Raw genomic sequence first — 27,378 nt, forward strand, 5'->3', positions numbered from 1 at the left:
GTACTATGATAGCATTAAAAGCACTGTTTCTTGATACTATGTGCCTTTTGAAAGCTGTTGCATTATGGCAAATAGAGGGGATGAATAAATGGAATTTTCCCATATTAGCGTCTTCAGAATTATTAACTAAAGGGAAACTTAAAGTATAGAAAAATTAAAGAAAGTTGAGTTTGTCTCTTTGCATTTTCAACTTTATTGAAACTGAGATTGCAGAATAATAACACGCACACGCTCCCACTCATCCAGCCATCCCAGCCACCCAGCCATCCCACTCCCCCATCACCTCACCCCAGTCTGCCTTTAACTTGATGGCTACTTGTAAATCGGTGTCTTTTTGTCTTCTGTTTGTAATTTATGAGCATGTTCTATAACTCTTGACCAGTGAAATACTGCTTACCATGAAACATGTCAAAACCGGACCGTGCTTATAAGGCATCAGTAGGTTGTTTCATGTTTATGTCCCACATAGACCATTAAGACTGCCATTGTCTGCTTGGATATTGCTGACCCTAAACTAAGTACCTAGAGATATATGGTTTAAGAGATGCTAGTTAAGTATATCATATTTTTATACAATACGCAGCTCTAGCTAACATATTTAAACAAGTATGGCTCACATACCCAGCGATCCCAAAGCTGACGCAGACACTAGACATTCTACTCACGTGCGGAGCAGGCAGACGCCTCATATCACTACTGTATAGGGCTAAGAGGGAGGATGCCTGTGCCCCTCCACCCAGGGCGGTTGCTACTTGGAACGCCGACCTTGAAATACCTCTGGAGGACAAGGACTGGAGGGCGGTGGGTGCACTTACACATTTGGTCTCCTGTAATGCCCGATTCCGGTTAATCCACTCCAATTATATACACCGCACAAATATGACCCCAGATAGACTACATCGCATGTGCCCCAACAGATCCGACTTATGCCCTAGGTGTTGTGGGGAGGGGGCTAATTTTCTGCACCTGGCTTGGGAATGTCCTGAGGTTAGAGGCTTCTGGATAGAGGTGGTGGAGCGGATTAGAGGCAGTGTGAGTGGGCGATTACAATTGACACCGGCCCATTGCTTACTGGGGTTAATACGGAAACCTAAAAAACAAGCCAAGATAACATACAGACTCCAGCAATTACTATTAGTGCTAGCCCGGCGCAGAATTGCTATTGTGTGGATGGGAGCGTGTGCCCCAGGGGTTTTAGCATGGATGCAAGGTGTGTGTGAATGGACTTTAGCTGAGGAAGTGCACATGAAGAGATGTTGCGAAGATGAGAAATTAGAGGAAGATTTAAGGCTCTGTAGGGAACTTAGCCATGATCTGCTGGCCAACGGTACTCAGCCAGGCTCCCAAAGCCCATCATTAGTGGATGGCCGGGCAGGAGTCTCTGTTAGGCAGCTGGTCTGATCTCTTGAACTGTACCACCATATTCAAAGACTGCATGATGTTTAATGCTGCATACGTTTCACACCTGTGGTTTGTTATTGTGTAAAACTGAAAATAAAGTTTCTAAAAAAAAGTACATCATATCATTATTGATATACACTGAGAGTTATACTGTAGTATAAATAAAAAAGTAGATTGTTAAACTTAGCTGGATACTAGGCACTGTACTTTTTGGTAATGTTCAATGCATATCAAACACACCAACCTTTATCCAGTGGTCATTTCAGATGGGACGCCCATGATGCCAAATGTCAAGTTGTATGACAATCCCGCAATACTAGGCCGTTTTTTCCATTTTGATTCAGTTTATTTGTTGACAGGAATGTCACCATCTTTGATAGGGTTTATGCAGGCTTTTGTCGAAAACTGCATATTCTGTATTTTAGTTTATTGTACATTCCCAGTGCTAAGAGGGTTAAGACTCAAGCTGTACAATCACTCAATCCCGGTGACCTGTTAGTAATAGATAGACTTTATATTGGCGGATTCAGTGACAACCTCACCCCTACCATCACAGAAGGTGCCTGGTTTTGCTTTTCCATGTGTAGCTTAGAACCGCAGGTCATTTACGTCCCAACTTTATCTTTGAATAATATGAAGTGATAAAAGTACTTAGCAAGAAGCTTGAATTCTTTTACATAATCTTGGAAACTGGTGTCCACTTAAGTAAAGCGTTGTTCCTCCTTAGATACTTAAGTGAGTTATCTTTTTAAGGTCTCGCCTAAAAATGTAGCGCATGCGTTGCTCGCCTGGGTGAGACCTATTGTCGCTTTGGTGGGTAAAGGGGGACAGGATATGTGCACCCTTTCAAGACAGCACATGTGCGCGTATGGCTTAAACAAGATGTGCACGCGGATGGCTCTGCTCTGTTGCTTCCTCTCTCCGCACGCAGGACAAAACATATGCACGCGCTCTGCTCTTTCTCGCCGCACGCAGGACAAAACATCCGCACTCGCTCTGCCTAAACATATGCACATGCTCTGCCTACCTCTACTTCCTCACAAAGATCTCCTCAGCACTTTAAAAAACACAGTCTGTTTATATCCACCAGAATTACCAGGGGTATCATCCAGCATTTAGAAAAAAAGGGGGCTCTTGCAATGCAGTCTTATTTGATTACAAACCCCGCCCTTATTTCAGAGCACTAGGTCAGCAGAGCTGCTATAGAGCCTAAGAACGAGGTCAGCAGAGCTGCTGTAGAGCCAGAAAACTAGGTCAGCAGAGATGTTGTAGAGCCAGAGAATCAGGTCAGCAGAGCTGCTGTAAAGCCAGAGAAATCAGGTCAGCAAAGCTGCTTTAGAGGGAGAGAACCAGGTCAGCAGAGCTGCTTATGAGATAGAGAAACCAGGTCAGCAGAGCTGCTTTAGAGCCAGAGAACCAGGTCAGCAGAGCTGCTTTAGAGCCATAGAGAACCAGGTCAGCAGAGCTTCTTTAGAGCCATAGAAGCAGGTCAGCAGAGCTGCTTTAGAGCCAGAGAACCAGGTCAGCAGAGCTGCTTTAGAGCCAGAGAACCAGGTCAACAGAGCTGCTCTAGAGCCTAAGAACCAGGTCAGCAGAGCTGCTCTAGAGCCAGAGAACTAGGTCAGCAGAGCTGCTCTAGAGCCACATAACCAGGTCAGCAGAGCTGCTTTAGAGCCAAAGAACCAGGTCAGCTGAGCCGCTGTAGAGCCAGAGAACCAGGTCAGCAGAGCTGCTTTAGAGCGAGAGAACCAGGTCAGCAGAGCCGCTGTAGAGCCAGAGAATCAGGTCAGCAGAGCTGCTTTAGAGCGGGAGAACCAGGTCAGCAGAGCCGTTGTAGAGCCAGAGAACCAGTTCAGCAAAGCTGCTTTAGAGCCAGAGATACAGGACATTGGGGCTTATTTACAAGCCCCTTGCGCCGCCGCTGAGTCACTTTTTCCCCACACAAAAAGTGAAGCACCGGCGGTGCAAGGGACTTGTAAATGGGCCCCATTGTGCCCATTCGAAAGCAATAATACAGTTGCGTAACCCTCACACCACTGAAAAGGTGAAATAAAGCACCAGTTTCTAAAGTTATTGCTCTTTCCACAGTTACTGGTAACTCAAGTCTCCTGCCTGAGGTCTTCTACATTTATTGTAATTTGAAACTTCAGGTATCAAAATGCAAAGTTGTGTGAGCTATTAGCCTTACACTGGCTGAACAACTGCCTCCTACCATAGGACTACTACGAGTGTCTACAAATCTAACGTTGTATTTTGGGAAGTAAATGATGCACCTCATGCCTGAAACATAAAATAAGCATTTGCAATGCAATAGGATTGCATTACTAAAAGTTTGAGCTATTGACGTTGCAAATGATAATGTTTGTTAGTTTTTATATTTTTTTGTTAAAAAATATTGCAGCAGTAGCATAAGTCATGAAATAAAATCCACGTAGACCACCAGTACCACCACCACTAACACCACCAGTACCACCACCACCAGTAACAATACAACCACCACCACCACCACCACCACCGCTACAACCACCACAAGTACCATAACCACCACTACAGTTATTACTATTACTACTCTGTGGTGATAGTAATAATATTAGTGGTATTTAAGGTACCTGTGGAAAGTTACTATTATAAATTACAATCCCTGTTAATTTTTCAAAAGGCATTGCCATTTACAATACCAATAGCTCTAAAACTCGCAGTTCGAGACCTATTGCTTTGTAAATGCTTTTTCATTATGCAGGAGTTGAGTGTGTTTGGTTCAAGAGAAGAGTCCTAATCTTCTAGACCATGAACTGCAGGTGAAGATCCATTTTTTTCTGGACTCCCCGGGGTTCTTGCTTCCTCTTCAGAATGTGACCCAGATACACTTCCACTTAAAATCTTGAAATTAGATATAACCGATTGAACCTTCAATGCTGAGGTGTGTCCTTTTCTGGAGTTGCACTGGAACAGGAATTTTTTGTACGCTGAGTTAACCAGGCCACGTAGGAACCAGGGGATGCTGCAGTTCACTTTACCAAGAGTGTCTAAGCAATAGAATCACTATATTTTCCATCACCAACAAGAAAACAATAGTAGACGACAGACGGAATTCCCCTTCTATTCTCTCTACCCTGGTTCCATTATTATTGGATTATTTTCTTCATTTTGATGTGGCTTGTACATATAATATTGAAATTTTGCTTACCGCGGATGTGATTCGGTTGAACTTGACCATGAATAGACATACATCGCCTATCAATAAGAATTGATTTGCCGGAACAGAACCCTCAACTAATATTTGTCTGAAAAACGGGATACCATTTGTACAACAGCTCGTTTTTACGATTATATCCACTTACTCGTTAACAACGGGAGAAGACCCAAGAACATCATCTATAGTGACTATATTGCCCTGAAGAAGTCCCTTGAGGACGAAACGCGTCGGCTGTAGATCCTGTGTATAGTTTTTCTTTTCAACTGACCTGAATAAAGAACTGTCAAGATTACAAGAAATAGCTGATGTGATCATTTCTGTTGACTTTATCTGACTTAACAGTTTCTAAAAACGTTGAAGTGGTGCACCTTGACCTTTTTTTAAGCTAAACAGGAATTTTGGAGTTCATGCAATACATAAATATGCTGTTGTCCAACATCTCACTGCTGGTCAGTTTGGTTCAGGAGACTCTCGCTTGTAGGTTCTCTTTCCTTTTTGATGCAGGCCATAATCTTAGCTTCTTCTCAATGTACCTGCTGATTTGTTCGCTTACTGCCTCTGCTACTTCTGCATAGCAAGTGCAGTTTGGGATATTTAGCATAGTTTTAAATTACTAGTAATTCCGTTTAGAACACTTTATTTATAGATTGCTTATGAAGTGAATTGTTAACCTATGAATTTGTCTGCATTTGCTGACATTATTACCTCACACTTAGCTACGTTTAATTGCTGGTGATGTTAACTTGCAAGACTTGTTCAGTGTCTTTTGGCGCAGAGCATAGGTCTTGAATGTCAGTTGTTACTTCAATCATTTACATTAGGAGTCATTACTTTGTGGTTTTCAAATCGGGAGTGCCTTTACTTTACATGGTGTTGCACCGGGAGGACTTTACATTGTATGCCTTTACATCTGCAGACCTTTACTTCACAGGTATTACTTTTAACCCCTTTTTAGGTCTTGCGCTTTCAGAAATCGCTTCAGATGCTCCGCCCATGGCCTATTGGTGTCGGTTACCCGCACCGGCCGCCATGTGGTTTCAATTATCGTGCCCAGACACTGGCGCGATCATTGAAACCAGATGTCTCTCTGTGGCGCATGTGCGCGCACCACTTGCAGGCTTGTTCTTTTTTGGATCCATTTCACAGGGAAGCAACTAAATAAAACAAGCATTTACAATGCAATAGGTCTCGCGTTTGTGAGAGTTTATGCTATTAGTGCTATTAGTGCTATGAATGGATAAATATATGTGTATGTATATATATATGTGTGTGTGTGTGTGTGTGTGTATAAGTACACACACACACACACACACACACACTGCAAATCTTTTTGGAGTCAAAATATTATGGTCTAGCTCTGTATCCCTCTTGAGGCTTGTTTTACTGGGGCATGTAGCTTTTTATCGTCTGCCCTTTCTTGATCATGTTATCAAGATGCTCGCCAAACAATTTACATCCAGAAAAGGGAATTTTTCATAAGAGGTTTTCTGTGAGCCATCCACTTTCCATGACCGCATTTATAGCTAGCTTGCGACGTGCTACCACTGTTGACACATCTGCTTCTGCGGTACTGAGGGAATAGTTTGAAATTTTGGAGAAGAATATCACCTGTTGTTCCATGACCGATGAAATAGGAGTAATATCTGCTCCTTCATCTAACAGTTGTGTTTGCCCTTGGAAATTCTTATTAAAAACTGAACTGTATAGCTAGCATTGGCTGCTGCCCTAATAGCGGAATTTGAGGCAGCATACAATCTCTTCAATGCTAAATCCACTCTTTAATCAATAGAATCTGATGGTGTGGCATCTGCTGAAATTCTGGTCCCCTGCGTGTAAAGGCCTGCCATCAGAGAACCCAGTTGATAGATCCACAAAAGCCAGTATCGTGTACTTTGTGGAATAGAGAAGTGGAAAAATGTGCTTGTCCACTTCTTTCCACTCAGTCACCATAACTCTTTTAATGCTGGTATGCAGCAGAAGAGATTTGGGTGGTAATGGCAGAAAAAATCCTCAGCCGCATCCAACATTGAGAGCTCTGGGAAACCCCATATTAAGTCTAAATGCTCCGTCACCCTTTGAACTCTGCCCCGTAGATAAATCTCCCTTGACCTTTTCCTCTGTATCAGGATCATCAGCGGCCTGCACTGGAGCTTTCTTAGGTGAAGGAGCAGACCCTCTCACTTTAAATGTAGCTTCCACCGACTTCTGTATACTTTGCTGCAGGTCCAACATAGTAGGAACTGACAGACTAGGATCCTACAAGACAGAAGAGCTGTCTTTCAAATTGTGCCTTTTCTCAGCACATTTCTTTGCTTCCATAATCACACAAGCACTACCATACACTCTCAATCTGAGACATTTCCTTAAATATTGTTGCCATGCCACAATTTAGCAAATAAGAGCTGCTTTAGCCAAGGAAGAGGCGGGCTCTCACTATCCATGTATTTTTTGTACCCCTGTTGCTAGGCATACTAAACACGTCTGAGTGCTCCCTGAACATGCTCGCTCGCTCGTTCTCTAAAATTCTTCCTGATTTGTGTTGTTCAGCAACCCGCTGGCCAGTCACAGTGAGGCCTTCAACTAGCCATTCAAATGTGTTTAAGAGTAAACATGGCGTAAACATACTAAAGATGAATTTGCTGAACTTTCCGGACACCTAACTGCGACTTTTGTAATTGGCTTCGCTTAGCTGAAGTTCTTATCCGCGGTCAGTCTCCACATATTGGGTCTGCTCAGGCTGGACCTCCTACACTGATCTACAATGTTCTTTATGAGGTTACATGGAGATGTTGCAAGAGAATTTGGAGGTAGCTAACCAAATAATTAGTGCTACAGTAGGCACAACAGAATTTGCAGCAATTGGATATTGCCATGGCGTGTCCATAAGACGATCCGTGTGGGTTTGTTTGACCACTTTAAAACCTGAGCCACAATTAAAAATCATAAACTTGCCATTTTCTGGAAAATCTCTGTTTGACCAGCATACGGAGAAGGAAATGCAAAAAATGACAAATAAGGCAGAGACATTAAAAGCTTTGGATTCTTTTGACCACAATACAGATAAGGAAATCGAAAATAGTACCAGCATATGGTTCAAATCCTTCATTGGCCTTACAGTCATCACCAACAGCAGCAATAGTATCCACAATATTAGAGATACCCATATCAACACCAGTTATCAAAACCAAAAACAATCCATACAAATTTGCGATTCTTGGGGAAGTCTATCTTTTGAGCCAGCCAGTGACAATCTAATCCCCTCCAGTGTTACCCTCTTCAGTGGAAGGAGCAATATCCTTGCATATGACAGTCGTCTCTAATCACAAAACACAAATGGGTACTAAATATTGTAGATTGTGCATATTGTCTACTTTTCAATTTCATTCCGCCACCAAAACAAACTGCAAATGAGCAGCTATCTATACGAAAGAAAAAACACATCCATCCTCTTAAGGAAAGGAGCCACCAGGAGGGGTCCGACCAAGCTCAGTAGTGCCATCAGGGGAGTTAGATCAAGTTCAATCTTGATCATTTGTGACAGGATACTTAATGCCTTTTCCCAGTAAGCAGGTATGGGTGCACAGTTTCAAGCTAAGTGTGTAAAGTAAGCAAGTTCTGCTGCGCGCCAAGTGCTGCAATGGGACCTGGAGGAATAAAATGTAGCTAACAAATGGGGGTTAGGGTAAGCTTGGTGCAGGTATTTTAAGTGCAGAAGTTTGTGTCTGTGATTATTATAGACCATTCTAGTCTGCTCTCGGCAATAGTGCCACGTTTTATGCAGCAGTGGGCCTCCCAGATCTCTCTCTGTAGTATCCTGATGTTATGGATTGCCTCTCCCATGTGTCCCTGTCCCTGGCTGCTCAGCCTGTGTGAGAGTTCTGAATGGAATGTTTGGTGTGTAGGCTATGAGTGGAATGCTTGGGTGACTGAATGAGAGATGACAGTTGATGGATGAGGCTGAGCAGCTAGCAGGCTGCTCCAGGTGGGGTTTTGATATGACTTATACCTGGACTTATTCTACCTGTGTACCTGCTTACCTGATACCTAAATAAACCTACGTGGACCACACTCCAGTGTGGTCTCCTGATTACTACACTTATTTTTGGCGACCAGGTGAGGACGTCCCCACGCTCTACAGTGGTTCAAGACTGGGTCCTATTGGAATAGCAAGGTTTCCATTTTTGTGAGAAATTTTAATGTGTCACGTGAAGTTTTTCCAGGCTTTGGGAGCAAGGTGGGAAAAGGTGCAACCCCCCACCGGCTCTGGCTGTTTAGCAGTGGGAGGGAACGTGGGTGAGCAGGGGGTTGGCAGAGCTGAGGTGTCTGCTTGGGTGTGGAAGTTGATGTGACTGTTCTGGTATGCGGTGCCTTGCTGGTGTAATGCTCTGTAGGTATGAGTGAGGAGTTTGAAAAGGGTGCATTTGTGTATGGGGAGCAAGTGGAGGTCTTTGAGGTGGCTGGATGAGTGTGTGCATTGTGAGAGTTTGAAAATTACAATTTCCTTACCTGATGCATAGCATTTAAAAGATCGGTTGCTGTAAAGGCAAAACTCTTCTTTAAACTGTGCAATCCCCTAAATTGTTCCTGAAATTATTGGATTATTGGATTGTTGCTGGAGAAGCGTGACGACTTGACGCAGAAACCGCGGTTCGGCGCAGTGAGCTAGCAAGGCGATAGCTGGTTGTGCTGCGGACCCAGGACCCCCCAGGCCCCTGAGGGGCCTCCTCCTCGTAGTTTCGTTGTTGTCCCACCAATTTTCTTCAAGGGCCTGGAAGGGGCCAGCCAGGAAGTGAGGAAGCGGGAGCTGTGCTGTGTGGCCCCGTTGTAAGGGAGAGGCCCTTTAATCCTCGCTCCCTGCCACCCTCTCTTTCCTCACCCCGACTCCGCTAATACCTGGGGTGAGGCCCAACGACTCGGAGCCGCAGAGGGGGGCATGCTGGAGTGTAGTGCAGCATCTCAGCAACGAAGACATTTTGCCACAGCAGAAAGACAGGAGGAAGACAGAGGGACGTCAACAATAGCCCCGGCTGCAAATGAACTGAAAGCGGTAAGGTGCAAGTGGTGCAAGCAGTGCAGGTAGTGGCTGGGGGGAGGGGTCTGTGAGCATGGTTGCCATTAGCAAGCAGCAGATGAATGTGTGCTCAGGTGGGTGGCGGAAGCTAGGTTTGGGTACGGCTTGCTGCTTCGCCATGAGTGCCCTGCGCGACAGCGCCTCTAACCTCCCAGCATCACGACAGCCAGACAAGAAGCACAGTGCACCCCGAACCTACTCGCATCTCTCCTAGTAACAGCGTGATAACTCAATATTCAACCCCAGAGAGCACCACATGCTTTAGATTGCTAGACTCAGTAAGGGTAAACCCCCTCTACTCCCCTACAGCCCAGGTGCTCCTGCTCTTGCACATCTACTACCACGTATCATAAACCTGTCGTACAACCTGTAGCGCAACAGAAAGACAGAAAGTCAGCCGTAACATAACCAACAAAATTTCTTGTGGCAATATTTACTGTGGGGTAAAAAGGCCAAGAGAGCCAATAAAAGCAATCTCTACAGCTTGCATGTCTCACGACAGCCAAACCTCATGAATTCTCATTGTCTAGTAGTCGAGCCCAGTCCGGCTAATACCAACTAGTAGGGCAATGAGATAAGATATGACAAGGAAACAACCACCTCTTCCAACAAAGCGAAACCTGAAGCCAAAACCAAAACCTAAAGGCGCAGCTCCCCCCTCGGGTTGCTCACCAAAATCACCTCGGAACCTAGGAGCGACACTAATATCACCAACTTATTCAATCTTTGGACCAATGAACTCAACTGGAAAATGTATGTTTTTAAAGGATCCCACCGCAATCACTTACTCTACACCGGCCAAAGTATCTGGACTCCTTAAACGTCTGATGCCGCATAAACTAACCTCTATGCAGAACGAAGATAAAAAAGACAAAGAAGAACACAAGGCAACAGTAACTACAATTAATACAGCTCTTAACAGCAGTAGCAGCAGCAATGAAGACATCCTAGTGATACCAGACACCGAACAAGAGGTTATAAAACCAAATTGCTGGAGCAATAAGGTGCAAACTATTCAAGCTCAAGTTCATACGAGCACTGAAGAGCATCTTAAGTATGCAGCCCCAACAAGTAGCAGCAGCAAAGATGCTATACCAGTGACAGCAGATCACGGACCAAGAGGTTATAAAATCAGACTGCCGGAGTAACAAGGTGCAAATCATTCAAGCACAAGTTCGCTCAAGCACAGAAGCGCATCCCATGTCTAGGTTTGACTCAAGGAAAGACAACAGACTGGAAACTATCTGTGATGCTGAAAAGCCTAATGATCATCCCATCCTTAGACAACAACCATTGAAACACTATAAGAATGAAGTCACTTATAACACAGTTAATTTAAGCGACTCCTGAATGGAGTTCCAATCAATATTGAACAATAAGGAAATATTGCAGGCAATAGGAACCACCTCTAAACCCGTACAACTTTGTAGCTCCCCAATGCCCCTGTGGAAGTGCAACAAACCACAGTAGAAATATCAACGAGAAAAAACACCAACTCACCGCAAGAAAAGGGTCAAATCGATAAAAGTCCAACTGAGGTTCAACCAAGGAACAAGACGACACTCCGTCTTATAGACCAACATCAAACAATAATAGATATAACGAGCAGTCGGGTAACAAGGATTCTTACTTAGCAAACACTGTCAATAATAAAAACAAATCATCTGGATGTTTCAACTGTTGACAAATATCCATTGCCTCTAATTAAATCAATTGTGTAACTTAATTGTATAATCAGATTGTACTGTTTTCTCTTTGTATATATGATTATGTTTTAAATATTTACCCTTATCCTGATGCACTAATGATTTTAATTATAAAATAAGAATGTTTTTTGATATTTGAAATAAACAAAATACAATCAAAATAAAAAGATTTTTGATATACAAAAAATAACTGAATATTGATAGTCATTTATTAAGTAATAATGCACTGTTTTTTTTAATAATTATCATTATGTTGTCCTGCAACTTGTAAGTTTTGTGATATTGTACACTTGTTGCTAGTTTCCTTTCTTTCCTTTCATAATAATAAAAACTAAGCCACCGGTGAGCAGTGGTCCAAAACGGACAATACAACAGATAAAAATAGTACGTATAACCCATTTGGTTGTATAACGGAACAAGCAGGGGTGCCTCAATACTATTAATCATCCGATGGGGAGGAACCAAGAATTGGAAAAAAAATTGGAAGTCCTAGCAAACCTGCACGCTTCATTAGTAAAAGCTTTGCATACTTCAGTTTGTGCATTTAATATGCAGTCAGATAAACTTGACATTCAAATCCACCTGATGAATGTCATAGCAGATTACATCTCTGGTATCAACACCAAATTCGCTCAATGATCTGCCACTTATCTACAAATAAAAACAAAACACCTATACCGGCGCAAGCACTCAACTGTGCGTGTTGTCCAATCTTGGAAAGACTAAGTGAACCACCAACAATACTAGCAAGCATCCTTCAGCAGTGAAAGCAGTCAGTCTAGCTTCCAGCATCACATAGTGCAACCATGAATTAGTCACTGAGTGGGGAAAGTACTTCACAATTTCCTGTCCCGCTACACACCCAACCGAAAAGCCATCCAGCAATTAGCAAAAGGACCAATGCTGCGGAAAAAATGATGAGGCAACTCCCATAGAATCAACTTCAATACCACCTGTCACCCATAACGACACCTTCCGAACTCAAGCAGACCAACAAACAATGCCCCAGGTTGCCCAAATAAACACCCTCCCTCCCCCTCTAATGAAAAGACAGAAGACACATGCCAGGAAAGGTAGAAAGCACCTCCATAATAACAAAGTGCCAAAACAACAGGTAAATGATATTTACCCAAACTTCAAAGGATGTCAAAGTCCGGCCATTAGCAACTGCCGGGCTGAATCGAGATCTTAAAGAGGATGGGGAAGCATGTTGCAAAGATCAACTGGGGTCATCGGAGTCGTTAGCTTCATTACCAAGTGAATCGCCAGAGGCAATTAGCTTATACATGGCCAATCTGAGCTCTGAGAGTAGCGGTCTTCCATCAAACATAACTCAATAGAAGAAAAGAAGTCTAGAGCAAGCAGATCATTGTGCTCTGTGGGCAACTGAAATAAAACTAAAAATTATAAATGAACAACAAGCTTCCAGAAGTTAATGACCATTAGCACAAAAGAAGATAGCCGTTCCCATATAAATCCAGGCCCAGTTCCACAGGCTCATACAGAGGTAAATAATGGCTACAGAGGAGACAGGGAAGTGATCTCACAAAGAGGCCAGCAACCTGGCAGGGACCTGAGAGACCAGGTATTGATCAAAATACACTCGCAAATTGAAAAAGAGAGCAGCAAAGAACCGAAAGTGCAGTTTAGAAATCAAAGTCCTAGATCAGCATCTACAATTCATTCACAAAATAATGATCATAAACAACACTCAAATAATAGGATCCTTTTAACATCACACTATTCATCACAAGGACCACAAAATTATTTAAACAGAGGTAACATCTTGCGCTTAATGGCAGCCATACCAACGCTAAAGCATTTATCATCAACAGACCTGTTGGCAATAGTTTCTGGAGTAGGGGATCTCTGTGTATAGTCATAATCTAGTGAATAGTCCCGCCCATGTGCAAGGACCCCGGCAATCAAAAATAATCTCTTAAATTGTCAGAAAATTGCAGAACTGCAAAGACACTTAAGAGAGAATTTAAAGACAAATAATGCAGCCTATATCCACAGGCTACACTGTCCAGTACTTCAACTAGAAATTCCACCAAAAATCCACAAACAGCAAAGCCTGTCCAGATTTCCCTTGCTTTAACAGCAAAAACCCTCTGGAATGATAGAGAGGAAGGAATGGACAGACAAGCCCCATAGGCTGCCATTATGTGGCTTAAATAGGATACTGTGCCTTTAAGAGAACTTTCCAGAACTTCTCCCAGTATCCCAGAATGCACAGCAGGTCCCTCTTACTTTCAGTTCATTTTTCCGGCTCCTGCTAACAGGACCCTGGTGCATTGAGCTCTCCCTTTTTCAAGGGTTTATTGGACGTTTGTGCACTTTTGGCTTTAAAAGTGTTTTCTATTGTGTACTTGGTGTTTCCCTACACTGCTGTTTATTTGTTCAGGCTTTATAGGGCTCTAAAATGCCTGCTCTGTACGACAAGTGCCCTGCATGTGGGGGAAACGGCCACTACAACGAGGCCGTTTCAACTAAAACCATAACCACGCATGCATTACAACGCATGCGTGGTTACAACGACAGCCTTTACCACGCATACTTTTACTACGAAGTACGTAGTAAAGGCATGTGTGGTAAAGGGTACAAATAAAAAAAGGGGGGGTTGGGGGGGCTAGCCCCCCCAAAAAACATAACACTAACCTTTAAAGAAGATGTGCAGGAAATCGGCGGCGCAGGGGAAGGAAACGGGCGTTTTTTTTTATTTTTTTTATGACGTCACCACGGAAAAAACGTGGAGAAGGAATAGCGTGAAAATAGTGTTCCGTTGTAACGCATGCGTGGTAAAGGCATGCGTTACAACGGAGTTCGTTGTAATATCATACAACCGCATGTGGAAGGAAGAAGGCCAAGTCTGATCCACACGACGTCTGCATACTCTGCCTCCCTGAAGCACATGTCCCTGAAGATTGTGACATCTGCCAGACCTTTACTACAAGGACCCTGAGGGACAGGCTGAAGATTAGGCTTCAAGGCCTGGAAGAGAGGCGACTGCAGGCTGCAGGTGGGTCTGGGCAGGCTGAGAAGGCTCCCTCTGCCCCTGCTGAGGTCTCTGGGGGGGGCTCCTCAGAGGCAGGAAGCCCAGCAAGAGATCTCGGTCTCCGTCGACGTCGATCGCATCGACGACGACGTCGAGAGGGATGACGACGGTGTGTTCCCCTTCTCCCCGGGGCTCCGGGTCGAGACAGCGTGGACGGTCGACGTCGAGAGGCCTGGGTAGGCCGCCGTCGAAGTCACCGCCAACGGCGTCTTCGTCGGCGTCGAGCCATCGACGTCGAAGAAGGACCGACCGGCACCGGCGCTCGCCGTCGAAGCGACACCGCCGGTTCGCCGTTGAGGGGATCCTCATCGTCGAGGACCGCGAGGAAATGGTCGACGCGAAGGAAAAGTCGACGAGGTGGCGACGATCGACGTCGAGGAAGAAGCACTCAACGTCGAGGAGACGGCGTTCGACGCCGGAGTCGAGGGGTCGACGTTCGACGCCTGAAAAACGACGCTCGACTTCGAGCAGAAAGAGGTCGGCGTCCCCGAGGGGTTCCACCTCCCCTAAATGGCACAGAAGGGATTCTGGCGCGAAAAGTCACGCTGGATCTGGTGAAGGACGCCGGAGGCGTCGCTCACGTTCTGGGGGGTCTGGTTCGCAGTCTCCTCCCCCGAAGAAGTGACCGGGCTCGGTGTACTCGGTGGTCTACACACCACCTCGGCCTAACACTCCTCCTCCTCTACCTAAGGAGGCTCCTCCGTCCAATCCGCCGCTACCTCCACTACCTCCGCTTCCTCCTGAGGGGAAACCTCCTCCACCGGTCCCACCTCGTGGGGACTCTCCTCGTCCGGAGGTACCTCCGGTCCTACCACCGAGATCGGTGTCACTGCCTCCGCTTCCTACACCGCCTAAAGGGACTCCAAAACCTAAACCCCAGGATAGGCCACGGAAGACGCCCCCATGGAAACCGGTGGAGCGCCCACGTGCTGGGAGATCGCGCTCTCGTTCCAGGAGGAGGGAACAATCGCGCAACAGGTCGTCCACACGGTCGAGACGACGACACAGGACGCACAGATCTCGTTCACGGACAAGGTCTTCAGGGACTATTCTCCGACCTTGTCGGATTCGCCAGAAACGAGGGTGTCACCGATTGATGATCTGGTGTCTTTCCAGGACGTACTTTTACGAGGTGCAGCGAAGTTGGGCATTGCCTTGACGGTGCCCACGCCCAAGACATCGGTGATCTTCGAGACGCTGCACCAGAAACATTTGTCTCGGCCGTTACTACCACTGGTACCGGGCTTGGAAGAACCGGCCATATACCTTTTTCTCACCCCGGCGGTGACTAAGGCGGCACCCTCGAGACTGCAGAAAAAATACCGGGCTCCGGAATCGGATCCAGCCTTTCTAAGGGTGGAGCCCCCTCCAGATTCGGTGATTGTGACGGCAGCCCGTAAGCAGCATGCCACCACTCCGTCCTCCAAAGTTCCACCAGATAAGGAATCTAGGAGGCTGGATTCGTCTGGAGAAAGGTTTGTGGGACTTCGGCGGCTTCCATGAAGGCCGCTAGTGCCACGGCCTTGTTGGGACGGTATGACCGAGCCCTCTGGGAATCCCTACAACAGTTTGTGGAACATCTACCGCGTGACAAGCGAGAAGACTTCCAGGAGGTGTTGAATGAGGGGATGTTGGTGGCAAATCAGGTCATCAGTGCTGCAGCCGACTCTTCCCTGCTGGCGGCGCATGGTTTCTGCCATGGGATTAACCAGCGAAGACACGCCTGGCTCCGCCTCACGTCCCTAAAACCGGACGCACAACAAAGGGTTGCCAATCTACCGTTCTCTGGCGAGACCCTGTTCGGAAAACACGCGGATGATGAAATGGCCCGCATGAAGGCGGAGGCCGAAACCCTCACGGCGGTGGGTTTAGAAAAACCCAAGGAGACCAAGAAGTCGTACCGCCCGTTCCAACGGCGGTACGGTGGCCAAGGCAGAGGGCGTGGACAGTCTTCGCAACAACAGTAGCAGCAACAACAGCAGCAGTTCAGAAGACCGTTCCAGAAGCGCCAGAGAGGTAGAGGCGGCCACCAGTCGGCAACAGCGACTAAAGGCCAGACCGGGTCTAGGCCCTGAGCGCTTACTTCCCCTGCAACTGTTACCCACTCCGGGGCATTCAATCTTTTCTGGCAGAGTGGACAAAAAATTACTCAGGACAAGTGGGTGCTGAATATTGTTTGCAATGGATACAGTCTTCGGTTCACCAGCCCGCCTCCATCAATCCCACCGGTCAGCTCGCTGTTTCAACTGCACGAGCTCCAGGCGGAGGCAGATATCCTGCTAAGGAAAAGGGCGATAGAAGACGTACCTCGGTCTCAAAGAGGAAGAGGTCTGTACTCCCGGTTCTTTCTGGTTCGAAAAAAGGACAAGAAAGAGTTCAGGCCCATTCTGGATTTGCGGCAGGCAAACAAGTGGATTCGCAGAGAAGTTTCGCATGCTGTCGTTGCATCATATTTATCCTCAGCTGCAACGGGGAGACTGCCTGTGTGCCATAGACCTCCAGGATGCATACTTCCACGTGTCCATTGCATGCAAACACAGAAAGTTCCTGCGATTCCAAGTCGGCACCAATCACTATCAATACACAGTACTGCCATTCAGACTGAAGTCTGCGCCGAGAACGTTCTCCAAGTGCATGGCGGTGGTAGCGGCTAAGCATGAGCGCAAAATCCGCTCCGATCGCGGATTTTGCGGATTTTCGGTAAATCCGCGATCCGCGAACTCTCGCGGATTTACCGAGAATCCGCAATCCGCGATCGGAGCGGATTTTGCGGTCAAAAGTTCAAGCCTGCATAATTTACGATGGCGCCGGCAAGCTGCCAGCGCCATCCTCAAATGGTTACTTAATTAGCTTCGACAGGAAGCTCTAATAGATAAGATACAGCAGGGGCTCGAGCGCCTGCTTTCTTTTAACAGTTGGAGCTTCCTGTTGAAGCTAATTAAGTAACTATTGCAGGAAGGCGCTGGCAGCTTGCCGGCGCCATGGTAAATTATTTCAACGGTGCCCTAGTTGAAGCTTTAATTCAGTGACTCATTGATCAGCCCAAAAATTAATCTGCTGCTCTGATCGGTCTCTGCCCTTTTATACACACAAGAGGCATGCTCGCATGGACGCCCCGTCCGTTTGGCCCCGCTCGAGGTGTGCACCGTCTTCCCGCCATTTACCCACTATGATGGACATTTCACTAAAGGGACCCCTGCGCACTTCGGCGCGATTGCATAGTAACACACACTTGGTCGCTGGAACTAGTTGAAGCGCAAATGCAGTGACTCATGCATCAGCCCCAAAAAAATCGTGAGCGTTGGGAGGCTGGGCAGATGTGCCTTCTTCCCAAATATACCATCGATGCTGCTCTGACCTTTTAGACACACAAGAGGCATGTGCGCTCGCGTGGAAGCCCCGTCCGTTTGGCCCCGCCCACACACTCGAGGAAGCCCCGCCCCCAATCCGCAAATCCGCTGAATCCGCTAAATAGGCGGATTTTGCGGATCCACGATCCGTGGATCCGCTAAATCCGCGAATCGTGGATCCGCAAAATCCGCCCATGCTTAGTAGCGGCGCACCTGAGAAAGAACAAGGTGTTTGTCTACCCGTACCTGGACGATTGGTTGATCAAGGCCTCCTCCTTCTCGGAAGCGCAAGCTCACTTCCAGAAGACGTGCGTTCTACTGAACAAGCTGGGGTTACACATCAACATGTCCAAGTCGGTCCCGACTCCGGTCCAGTGCATACAGTACTTGGGAGCCTCCATCAATACGCTGTCAGCAAGCGTGTCTCCTTCAAAGGAGCGACGACTATCACTGCTTCGGAAGGCTCAGGCTCTTATGACAACTCCATCTACAACAGTGAGGACGGTGTCTTCTCTACTGGGATCGATGGCCTCTTGTATCTTCCTCACGCCTCACGCACGGCTGCACGAGACCATTGCAGGAGTGCTTGGAGGATCAGTGGGAACAGAGGAGAGGATCTTGGGACGACAAGATACGACTGTCTCTGCATGCTCTTCAGTCTCTGAAGTGGTGGTGTTCGGCGGAGAATCTCCTGAGAGGGGTTCCCTTCCACAAGGACATTCCCACGCAGACTATCGTGACGGACGCATCTCTCCACGGCTGGGGGGTGCACTCCGGAGACTTACAGATTCAAGGGACGTGGTCCCAGACGGAGTCCACGTACCACATCAATTTCCTGGAACTCAGAGCTGTTCACTTGGCCCTGAAGGCCTTTCTTCCGTCCTTCCAGACCAACTCCCTGCTTGTACAGACGGACAATACGACCACGATGTATTACCTCAACAAGCAGGGGGGCTTGAGATCGCGCACCCTGTCGCAGGAAGCACAGGCGATCTGGCACTGGCTTCTGGCCAGAGGACTGACGATAACGGGTACCCATCTACCAGGTGTGCAGAATGTTCAGGCAGACGCACTGAGCAGACTGATTCAGGAAAACCACGAATGGGTCATAAACGACGAAGTACTAGGAGAAGTCTTCGCAAGGTGGGGGACTCCAGACGTAGATCTGTTCGCCACCGCCGAAAACAGCAAATACCGAGACTTCGCCTCCAGGTACTACCAGCCGGGGACGCTGGGGAATGCGTTCTGGATCAACTGGTCGAACAGCTTTCTGTACGCTTTTCCACCCATTCCCCTGATTCCGACGGCTCTCATCAAGCTGTCCCAGTCCAGGGCGCGGATGATACTGATTGCCCCGGAATGGCCCAGACGGTGGTGGTTCACGGACCTGCTTCACCGGTCTCTCCTTCCTCACATGCGGCTGCCGTGCAGGCTGGACCTTCTCACGAAGTTCGGGGGGCAGATGTTGCACCCCAACCTCTCGTCTTTGAGTTTGGCAGCATGGCTCCTGAGATAGTGCAATATGGCCATTTGAATCTCCCTGCAGATTGTATGGACATACTGAAGGAGTCTAAGAGACCTTCCACTAGGACTTCTTATGCGTACAAGTGGAAGAGATTTTGTATCTGGTGCAAGTCCAAGAACTATGATCCGACGACATGTAAGGAAGATGTCATCCTTCCTTATCTTCTACAGTTGGCGCAGTCTGGCCTTAATGTCCATTCCATTAAGGTTCATCTCGCTGCATTGACTGCCTACAGGAAATGCCCTTCACAGACTTCCTTTTTCCAGATCCCTGTGATCAAAGACTTTCTGGAAGGCTTGAAGAAAGTGTTCCCTCCTGTCAGGCTTCCTTCGCCTTCATGGGAATTGAATGTGGTGCTGTCCAGATTGATGAAGGAACCTTTTGAACCTATTCATAAGGCTTAGTTGCAGCACCTGTCCTGGAAGGCGGCGTTCCTCGTGGCCATTACATCGGCCCGCAGGGTGAGTGAAATTCAGGCGTTGTGTTGCCAAGAACCTTATACTGTATTTCATGCTGCTAAGGTTGTTATGCGTACTCACCCTAAATTTCTTCCCAAGGTTATTTCTGATTTTCATGTCAACCAGACCATAACTTTGCCTACGTTTTTTCAGAACCCTTCATCTCCAGCGGAAAGGTCGTTGCATTCCCTGGATGTTAGGAGGGTGTTGAAATTTTATCTGGATAAAACCAAAGATATTCGTAGGTCAGACCAATTGTTTATTAATTATGGATCAGTCAGGACGGGTCTTGCGACCTCTAAGCAGTCTATCTCTAGGTGGATTGTGTCCTGCATACAATTGTGTTACCAAAAAGCTAATAAGACCTTAGGGGGTAAACCTAAGGCTCATTCCACCAGGGGCAAAGCTTCCACGACAGCTCTGCTCCATAATATTTCAATTGCAGAAATCTGCAAGGCGGCAACTTGGAAGCCGGTCCATACCTTTGCTAAGCATTACTGCCTGGACACTGATCCCAGGGCAGACGCTCAGGTTGGGCAGGCTTCGCTGCGAAATCGGTTCGCACAATAGTGGTGTTATTTCTCTTTTCTCCACAGCCGCTTTGGTGTGGGGATGGGCTTGCCATTCTATTCACTAGATTATGACTATACACAGAGATACCCTACTACAGAAGGAGTAGTTTCTGTCCTGTAACTCCAGTTCTGTAGTAGGGGTATCTCTGTTATAGTCATAAGCGCCCTCCCGCCTCACCGGTGGAGAGAAATGTTCATAAAAGGAATGCTACAGGTCTGGCGTGTTACGCCTTCAAAAAGAACTGAAAGTAAGAGGGACCTGCTGTTCATTCTGGGATACTGGGAGAAGTTCTGGAAAGTTCTCTTAAAGGCACAGTATCCTATTTAAGCCACATAATGGCAGCCTATGGGGCTTGTCTGTCCATTCCTTCCTCTCTATCATTCCAGAGGGTTTTTGCTGTTAAAGCAAGGGAAATCTGGACAGGCTTTGCTGTTTGTGGATTTTTGGTGGAATTTCTAGTTGAAGTACTGGACACTGTAGCCTGTGGATATAGGCTGCATTATTTGTCTTCAAATTCTCTCTTAAGTGTCTTTGCAGTTCTGCAATTTTCTGACAATTTAAGACATTATTTTTGATTGCCGGGGTCCTCGCACATGGGCGGGACTATTCACTAGATTATGACTATAACAGAGATACCCCTACTACAGAACTGCAGTTACAGGACAGAAACTACTCCTTATCGACCACGCGAACAATAATGGAATGGAAAAAACTCTTGCAATCTGGAAGACGGATGAAATGGTCTCAGCCATTTTAAAAGCGGCCTTGAACTTTGAAGATTGGGGTATATCTCTCTCTATTCCTCCGAAACAACATTACCCCCTACCCTCCTATCCTCGAATAACCCTAGAAGCAACAAACTGAGCACAAGCTCAATTTTCTCTGTATTACGAGGTGCAAAAGGTAAAGAGGGCAACAGTCCACAATTTCAAAAGTCACAAAATACAACCTACTTCGTACCTCGAAGACAAGACTTACAAAGAGTATGACACGCAATAACGCATAGGAAACCAGAGATCCTCCCAATCAAAATCTTGTCGTGGAATATAGCAGGCGCAAAGATATGCCTGTAGGATAACAGGTCCCCTGAGAATTAGGATAGATATGAAATTGTTTCGCCACACGAACGCAGCAGTTTGGCAGACCTGAGGGCGACCTCACTGCTTACATTTCTACAACATTAAATATTTCTTCTGTCCAGTTGCCAACCTCCACAGCAGACATGCAAATAACAAAAATGGAGTTGGGGGTCTAAGCAAGCTGTAAGCACCATTATTTTTATCACCCTTTATGCATTCCCGAAACAAAAGATAAAAAAAGAACTATTGAAAACACGTATTTCTACTATTGCAGAACTCCGGTTAGAACAACCAACCTGGGAAATTATCCTAACTGGAGACTTTAACTCAAACCTAAAACACACACTAGAAGAAGACCATAATATAACTGCAGCGAATGCAATCTGGGCTGTACAAACGCAATTCTCCCCATCCTCAAATGGTCTGACTCTGGAGGACAACAACTAGTAACAGATCTTGAACATCTAGGGATGCGTGTACTAAATGGAAGAACAGCACAGAACAGACCACCGACCTGCACTTATCATGGCCCTCATGGAAGTTCTGTCATATACTACACAATAGTAACTCTTCCGCTTTTAGTGCAAGTAAAACATTTTCTGATCATATACACCACTGAGAGCGATCATTCGCGTCAACATTTAGTATTAACACCAACATTTCTAAGACATATAGAGGCCCCTACTGAGGTTTGGTCCACAAAAACAATAAATCTGAAGCGATTGCTATGGACAAACAACACATTATCTCACATAGCTACGAGGGCGAAAGATCTGATGGTAACCCTTGAGTCACATAAAGCTTGACGATGATACCTGGGCCACCTTCCTAGTAAACCTTTCACAGTCAGTGACACCGACAAAATCGCAATGTAGCAAAAGGGCACGCTATTGCAGATTCCTAAGTTAACAGCCAGAAGTTTAAGAAAAAAACGATCAGGTCTACAAGGCAACATAGCGCAACCACTTGGGAGCAAATACGACAACTGAAGAAGCAATACAAAAAACAAATTTGGGACTATAAAAGAACACAACGGGAGAGCTTTTGGACGAAACTACTATACAGTGCTAAGCAACCGAACATCAGAGCTCTCTGGGACCAAGTGAACTCCCTAGCTAGAACGTCTAAAGTGTTAAACGTGACCTTTTTTACAGAAAGTGCTTGGGTACAACACCTAATCGCCACCTTCCAATACCAGCCGAGGGTGGGACCGAGTCCCTTGAATGATCAATCCACCCCCTACTAGAGGACCAAAATACTACCTTGCACCCAAATATTTTACGGGCAGACCAAACACCGTTAGTGGTCTCGAAAAAGCAGAGTAATAGGGTTGATATATTCTCCGAGACGGCCAAAATAGCAGGAATAAATTCAGAGTGTGACTGGGCAACACACCAACTATTCGCACCCAACTCCGAAGAAAAAATCTCCAAGGTCATAGCATAGAGTATGCTCACCGGGGTCCGGTTCCAAACGGCATACCCCAAGCAATTTATAAGCAAGATCCTAATTCCTGGGCAGCTAGGATGTATTGTCTGTTTCCCTTGGTGGGCACAACGAGTCGCCTCCCAGAAAGCTGTAGAGGCTCAATAATTAATCCTGTATTTAAAGGAGGGGAGTTTACTGACCCAGCCAACTACCGACTGATTGCTTTAATAGAAGCTGAAGCAAAATAGTATGTCTCCTTGATTTTAGCAGACTTAATAAGCTGGTCCGACACTAACAAAATAATCCCCATCAATCAGTCCGGCTTCTGCCGGGCATAGGTACAATCGCTAACGCCCTCGCGTTAGGCCTAATTGCAGACAAAAGCCTCTGGCAGCGAAAGAAATTACACCTATGTTTTGTTGTTTTCAGGGCGGCATTCGACCGAGTCAGTAGACTCATTTCATGGTGTAATTTGAAGCAGCATGGTCTACTGGAATCGATATTGAAACCAATAATGGAACTATACACTGACATGTGCAGGTAAAAATAGCATATGGTAAAAAGCTCACTAGGAAAATCTGTACAAGTTAGGGACTAAAGCAAGGCTGCGTCCTGGCCCCAACACCTATTCAACCTATTTATGGCAGTCTTATCACCAAGGCTGGACGAGGTCAACTCGCATCCTCCGTTTCTGGGCACACTTTCATTAACACACCTGTCCTACGTGGATGACATCGTGCTCCTAAGCTACACGAGAATCGGATTGCAAAGAGCAATTAATGAGCCAAGACCGTGTTGGAAATAAACATAAAAACAAAAGTCATGATCATAAGTCACTGTCTTCATAAACAAACATCATTCATAATTAACAACGCGAGGTTGGAAGTGGTGAGCAGTTATAAATACCTAGGGATACATCTGGATAGAAAATTATCTTTTCAAAAGCAGAATGAGGCCACACAGAAAGAAGAGCAAATCCCTCATATTTGCATTCTGCACTTGGTCAAAAAGCCTAAAAGGCCCACTGTTCACTCCACTACTAGCAATCAATAAAGCCAAACATTTACCAACTATAGCCTATGGAAGTGAACTCCAGCATGGGAATGATGCAGCGATCCTGGACAGCCGTCAAATATGAGTATACAAAACGGTATTTTCCTTGCCACACGACTCCTTGCTGGCCTAGGTCCAGTTAGAGTTTGGGCTAAACAACAACTATACAAAAGGTACGTGGCAATAAAAAACTGGTATAAAATCTGATCAAACGAGGGCTCGAGATTATTAATGCAGCCTGGGCCGCTCTTCAAGGTGACCCTCAGTCTGCCTGCACAAAGTATTTGCAAACATCTTTAAAAATCACCAGGGGGCGTGGCCAAGATGGCGGAGTGAGAGGACGCTTCTCCTCGCGGCTCCCCGATCCGATTAGGCCCAAGCCCTGGAACATAGCCTTTTCTCCCCCCGCTGGCGTTCAGTAGCGCCGGGTGAGGTGGTGGAACCCTAAGCGATGACTTTGACAAAGAACTGGCCTCGGAGCGGTCCTGGCGCAACCTGCCGGACGACGACGGAGATCGAACCCCGGAGATAGGGGTGACAGAAGCCGACCGCCGGGAAACAGAAGAAGGCGACACGGCCGACTGCGCACCGCGCTAATCCTCGGCCCGGTGTAGCACACAGTGAAGAGAAGGACTCTGCGGCGCCGAGACTGCCCGGAGTCCGGCTTGCGGCCCGACGGATGGTTCGGCGCCGAGAGAATCGCTGCAGGCGGACGCTCGCCTGGGGCGACCTGCAGCCGAAGGGGACAAGACCTGGAGATCGGCCCCGGGCCGGAGGCCTGAACTCCCCCAAGAGCTCCCCCCGGACACAGAGGCGACGGAAGAATAGAAGGGATCCCGTGTGGCCTAGTGGGCGCCGGAGGTGGGGCGTGACCCACGCTGGCCGACGGGCGACTACCACACTGAGGACGCCGGGGCGCGACGGCGCCAGCATAGCTACAGGGGGGAAAGCCCCGAGAAGCCTTCGGCTGCCTGCCTACACAGGGGGTGTCGGAACAGGCCGGTGTGCCCTGCGACTTCGACCGCATCCAGTGCCTAGCAGGGCCCAGCTAAGACGACGAACCGGACGGCGGCACTGGGGGCCGCAGCTGCGGCCTACCGGCGAGGCCTCTGGGGGGAGCACGTCGGTGTGGGGCGCGCCCGGCGACCCGAGAGTCTCACAACTGGGCGAGGGACCCGGCGGTGTCGGCCGCTCCAGAGATCGGCAGAACCCGGCTATCACGACGGACAGAGCAGCAGCTCTCGGGGTCCGGGTGCGGCCTCTCGGCGGGGCCCCCGGCAGGGGGTCTCCAGAGCACGACGGGCAGGAGCTGAACAGCGGAGGTATGGCCCTGCTGCACGGATGAGTGGAGGCTGCATGAGAGCAGAAGACTACCCCTGCACCCTGGCCCGGAGGGGGAACCCTGGCGTGCATGGACTGCATTGACTGCTGATAACACGGCACTAGGGGGACCCTCATTGTTAACGGGTCGTAGCAGCCGCGGAACCCGAAGATATGTGCCGGACTGGAGAGACCTGCGGAGCACGGGAGCACGGCCCGGAATACAGACAGGTTGGCGAGACCAGAGATCGCGGTAGGGCAGAACAGAAGGGCTGCCACGGAAGGACAGCGGAGCGGACCAGACTTGTCCGATCACGAGGCCACCACCCAACGAGGTGTCACCGGTTTGCTACAGGACTAAAGGCACGTCTCCAATACTCCGAATTGCGGCGGACATCCTCGTGCGCCGCGTCTCCTGGCGGCGCAGTGGAGGGCCGGCTGCCTGGTGGCAACGGACAACCTGCCTGCATACGGAGCTTCCCACCAACAGTCTCGGAACAGTGGACTGGGGCCGGATCTGATCCTCGGGCCCTAGCGGCACTTCTCCCGACCACAGTGAGAGACGAGTTGGGTGGTATCTAGCAGAGCTTTCTCAGTAGATCACGGGAGACGTCTGGAGAACCTAACGTAGCGGAAGAGGTGGGGCGAGGGATCTGGCCCACATCCTTACCACGATGACAGGCAACAGAGGTAACAAGAAGGGAGACCGCACGCTCCCAGAGATGCTCAACAGGACCCAGCAAAGAGGGGACAGGGGGCAACCATCACCAAGCTCTGCCAGAGGATCACAGAACATGAACGATGGGGAGCCGCCGGTCACTAGATCCTTCCTGGAATCCCTCTTCAGCACCCTCAGGGACGATTTTCAAACTCTGAAGCAGGAAGTAGCGGGAGAAGTGCGAGAAATACGCAGAGAAGTAGACGGCCTGGGAGAACGGGTGGCCACCGTGGAGAACACGAACCACCGACTTGACGATGAAATCGTGCAGCTGCAACAGGAGGTGTTACGCCTACGAGACCAACATTTGGACCTCCAAACACACAACGAGGACCTCGAAAACAGGTCTCGACGAAATAACATTCGGGTCCGCGGAGTTCCATCTACAGAAGAGGGCACGGATGTGGCCGGTTACTTAAGAGACCTGTTTAGGGAACTCCTGGGAGAGCCGGCGGATTTTCCCATCCGGATTGACAGGGCGCACAGAGTGGGACCACCGAGGCGTGCGTCGGCACCGCCACCGGACATTTTGGCTTTTTTCCCAGACCTCCCATTGAAAGAGCGCATCTTGGCAGAGGCGCGAAAGAAACAATCCTTTACTTTTCGTGGCCATTCTGTTGCTCTATACCAGGACTTGTCCGCTATCACCCTTCAGAAGCGCAAAGCATTTAAGATAGTGACCGATTTTTTGAGAGAGCACGAAATGTCCTATACCTGGGGCCACCCCTTCCGCCTTATCTTTAAGTGGAATGGCACGATGCACCAACTACGATCACTACGGGAGACATGGGAGGTTCTAGGGATCACTGCAGAGGAAGATGATACCACCACGCCACGTCAAAGGCGTGGCTCCAGGGACGGCTGGCAGAGAGTGTAGAGGAGGCGGGCGCCCGCCACCCCCTTGAGACCAGACTCACCCACCATTAGAGCCAGCATGGCGAACGCTGTGTCCGAAGTGGCCAGAGACACGGCTCCCATTGGTGATGTCGCGTTGACAGCGTAAAGAAGCTCCGGGGAGAACATCATAGCCTTACTGATGTTGCAGGTTTGGGGTCCGGGGGTGGGGGGCCGTGGGGAAAAGACAGTGGCCGGACGTCCACACAGGTAATTCACCATAGACTTGTCCACTTGGGACATGACTGGGACTAAAGGTTGTTGGGGCTCCAGGGGAGCACAGGGGGGGAAGAGGAGAGGGGGTTGGGAAGGGCTGGTTGTTTGCAAGAGGGAATTGTTGGCTGGGGAGTGGGGGAGTGGGGAAGGGGGAGGGGGGATGGGGATGGGCGGTTCAGGGGAAGTTCAGGGGGAGTTGGGGGGGGGGTAAAGGTCATCCAGTGCCTTTGTTGCATCTACTCTGGCCTGACAGGGCCCCTGCACGCTACTTATCTCAGAGCCGCCCTACCTGGGTTCCGATTCAATGCTTACGCTACAGTTGCCCCTACAAT

The 27,378-nt window shown here is 47.9% G+C and overlaps 1 protein-coding gene across 1 annotated transcript in view; it reads left to right on the forward strand.

Moving 5' to 3' along the window:
* MAN2A1 (mannosidase alpha class 2A member 1) overlaps positions 1-27,378 on the forward strand; it is a 1,212,885-nt gene that overhangs the window by 132,711 nt on the left and 1,052,796 nt on the right. The window lies entirely within an intron of this gene.

Source organism: Lissotriton helveticus, chromosome 2_1 (genome assembly GCF_964261635.1).
Source record: "Lissotriton helveticus chromosome 2_1, aLisHel1.1, whole genome shotgun sequence".
NCBI lineage: Eukaryota > Metazoa > Chordata > Amphibia > Caudata > Salamandridae > Lissotriton > Lissotriton helveticus.